Source organism: Tupaia chinensis, unplaced genomic scaffold (assembly GCF_000334495.1).
Source record: "Tupaia chinensis unplaced genomic scaffold, TupChi_1.0 Scaffold000685_1, whole genome shotgun sequence".
Lineage (NCBI taxonomy): Eukaryota > Metazoa > Chordata > Mammalia > Scandentia > Tupaiidae > Tupaia > Tupaia belangeri.
Genome location: NW_006160208.1, coordinates 904,011 through 907,995, shown reverse-complemented (window position 1 = coordinate 907,995; position 3,985 = coordinate 904,011).

Below are 3,985 nucleotides of genomic sequence, written 5' to 3'. Positions count from 1 at the left end.
TTATCCCCTTTTTAGTATTCAGCAACTCACATGGAAACGTTCTTCTCCATCAGTGAGTAAATCCTCATTCAGCTCCGTAAGGTAATGCTCTCCTTGACTCCGAACGTCCCAGAGAGGGTCAGAGGTGACCAGCTAGGCCTTTGGGTCCTCTGGTCGGGAAAACCTTCTCTCTCTGACTCAGTCAATGGGCGGCCGGCCTTGGTGTTCGGATTCTCTCTGCGCTGTATCAGGTGCTTCTCTGAGTTAACAAGCAATGGTTGCTAACTGCAGTATTCCAATTAAGGTTGTTGCTGTAGTTTTCAGTTTTACTTTTCATTTATCTCCTCCATGGGCAAGTGAGAGACACAGAGGGCAACGCCAGCAGAATTTGACACTGGGCGGGGCCAGCAGTTAGCGTAGAGGCTATGTTGCTGGACTCCCATGTAGTCACCCGCAGCTCGAGTCTCAAACCTGGTGGCTTAAACTCACGCTGGGCATGTGTGCGTTCATGCCCAAGATCGCGAGAGGAGAATGGAGGAGAAGGGATTGCGGCGTGGCCATCCCCCCTGGGGGGTGATTTCTCGCTTTCTGTCTCTATGTCTCTCTCTGTCTGTCTGGCGAGCGCACGCGCCCTACAGTGAAAATCTCTCCAAAAAAAAAAAACCAAAAACAAACAAACAAAAAAACCTGATTATTGGGACCAGTAGTTAGTGTAATGGCTATGTCACTGGACTCCCACATAGTCGCCCACAATTTGAGTTCTGGACCTGGTGGCTTAAAACTCATGCTGGGCACATGTGCCTGAATGTCCAAGATCCCAAGAGGAGAATGGGGGAGAAGGGATTGCAGGGTGGCGATTCCCCTGTGGGCAATATCTCGCTTTCTGTCTCTTTGTCTCTCTCTGTCTCTGTACTGAGCACACATGCCCTACAGCAAAAATCTCTCTCTAAAATAAATTAAATTTAATTTTAAAAAGACCATTGCTATTGTATACTCTCATGTACACGCACCCTATAGCAAAAACCTCTCAAAAAAAAAAAAAAAAAAAAAGAATTTGACACTGGGATCCATCCCCAGTTTCAGCCCTGAGTCACGGACTAGACCCGGGAACCTTGGCCCGTGGGGGCTGCCTGCAGAGCACCGGGTTCCACTGCGGCGCCACGTCTGGCCCCCACAAAGCCGTTCTCAGTGATGGGCACGGCAGGGCAGGGCGGGGCTCACACTCCTCAGCCACCCAGGTGCCTGCTGTGCCCAGCTCTCTGGGTCCTGGGCTGGCTCTGGGGAGAACAGAGGGAGAGAACACAGAGCTTCGGGCTGGTTGAGAAACAGCCACATACTTTAAAAAAAAAAAAAATTATTTCCAGAGAGCACCCGCAATCGGCAGAGGGAGACAGAAACAGGGAGGGAGAGAGAGAAAGCACCCCCATGGGGCACGGTCAGACCACAGTCCCTTCTCCTCTCCACCCTGCTGGGCTTTGGGCAGGCGGGCATGTGCAACCCTGCTGTTCCTCAGCCCTGCAGGGTGCGATCGGAATCTGGCTCCCTTTACCGCTAGGCCACTAACCAGCCCAAACACATCCTTTGAAAAAGGAACTGCGCCTCCACGCAGGCCAGGCTGGAGGAGGGCAGAGAAGGACCCTGAAGGCTGGGCTGGCCTCTGGGACCCTTGGCTGTGGCCACTGCACCATGCCCTACCCCGGGCCAGCGACATGACCTTCCCTAGCAGTCAGCCTGGCCACAGGAATACGGGGAACATCGGGTCTGGCCTAGAGCGGGAAAATACCCAGGCCTCAAGACCTGTCTTTGTGTCTTCTCTTTGGTCCTGCCTTCCCTCCGCTCCCTGCTGGCAGCCTCCCCAGCCAGGCCTGAGCCTCAGGGCTGGAAGTTTCCCAGGTGGTCCTGCGATAAGAGCCCCTGAGCTAATGTAATGGTGCTGCACTGTCCCACAGAACACGGCGTCCCCTACACCTGATGTGCCTGCCCACGGGGGCGTGTGTGCCCCAAACCCTGAGCGGAGATGGAGAAGGGATTGCAGTGGGGCCGTTCCCACCCGAGGTAATTTCTCACTTTCCCTCTCTCTGTCTCTGCGACAAGCACACACGCCCCATGGCAAAAATCTAAAAAATAATAAAAAGTAAAATAAAATTGATCATGCCTTAGTCTTAGGAAAAAAATGTTTACTATAGAAAACATTTCACGGGTAGGACCAGCAGATGGTGTAATGGTTACGTTGCTGGACTTCCATGTAGGTGACCGCGGTTCAAGTCCTAGACCCAGTGACTTAAACTCACTCTGGGTATGTGTGCCCAAAATCCTTAGAGAAGAATGGAGGAGAAGGGACTGAAGTGTGGCCATGTCCCTCCCACCCCCCAGGGGTGACTTCTCACTTTCTGTCTCTCTGTCTTTGTCTGTTTACTAAGCATACGTGCCCTATAACAAAGATCTCTCTTAAAAAAATAAAGGGAACCAGCAGTTAGCATAATGGCTATGTCTCTAGACTCCCACGTAGTCGACCGCGGTTCGCGTCCTGGACCCGGTGGCTTAAAACTCACGCCGGGCGCATGTACGTGCATGCCCAAGATCCCAAGAGGAGAATGGAGGAGAAGGGATTGCGGCGTGACCATCCCCCCTGGGGGGTGATTTCTCGCTTTCTGTCTGTCTGTCTCTGTCTGTCTGGCGAGTGCACGCGCCCTATAGCGAAAATCTCTCCCCCCAAAAATAAATAAAATAAATAAATAAATAAATAAATAAAACATTTCATGGGGCCAGCAGGTGGGATAGTGTTTAAGGTGATGGACTCACACTTGGTCAACAGCAGTTCAAGTACTGGACTGGGTGGTTTGAAACTCACTCTGGGCACGTGTGTGTGCACGCCCAAATTCCCAAGGAGAGAGTGGAGGAGAATGGATTGTGACGTGGCCATTATTTCTCACTTTCCATCTCTCTGGCAAGCGCATGTGTCCTACATCAAAAATCTCAACAGCAAAACAAAAAAATTCAGAACAGAGAAGGTTTTTTATTTTATTTATTTTTAATTTTTGGAGAGGTTTTTACTATAGGGTGCGTGTGCTCGCCAGAGAGACAGAGAGAGACAGACAGACAGAAAGCGAGAAATCATCCTCCTGGGGGATGGCCACGCCGTAATCCCTTCTCCTCCATTCTCCTCTCGGAATCTTGGGCACACACGCACATGCGCCCGGTGTGAGTTAAAGCCACCGGGTCCAGGACTCAAACCGTAGTCAACTACATGGGAGTCCAGTGATATAGCCATTATGCTAACTGCTGGTCCCAGAGAAGGACTTTTTTGTTAAAAAAAGAAGAAATTTGAAATCACTTATAATCCAAAAATAGTATCTTGGCACGTGTGCTTCTCATCTGCTCCCTCTGGGTGTGCGTTGACGTGTCTCACAAAGCAGGATCATAGCTCACACAGCTGTGCCTGGCCGCCACGTCCCCACAGACACCCGGATTCCAGGAAGCTGAACCCCCTGCTGCGAAGTGGTGCGGAGTCTGCGTATAACCTACGCTCACTTCGGATAGACTTGGAGTTGTCTCTAGACCACACACAGTGCCTAAGAGAACGCAGACATTATGTAGTCGGTGTAGGGCCAGCAGGTGCTGTGGTGAGGAAGGCGCTGGACTCCCACATGACAGCCTGCGGTTCAAGTCCCGAACCCGGTGGCTTGCTTTCTCATTTTCCTTCTGGTAAGAGCATGTGCCCTATTGTAAATCAAATAATAATACTAATAAATTAAATACATAATTCTTTTTCTTTAAGTTATTCTAATGTCTTGTTTAGGGATAAGGAAAAAAGTCTGTATGTGTTCAGTAGAGATGCAACTTTTTTTTCTGAATAGTTTTGATCACTATATATATAAAACGATCCTTTCCTCATGTTATGAAATATTTAAGACCAGACTTTTCTATTGGGAATAAAGGCGATTTCATCAGGAAGACTGCCCTTCTTTTTTTTTTTTTTTTAAGAGAGATTTGTGCTATAGGGCAC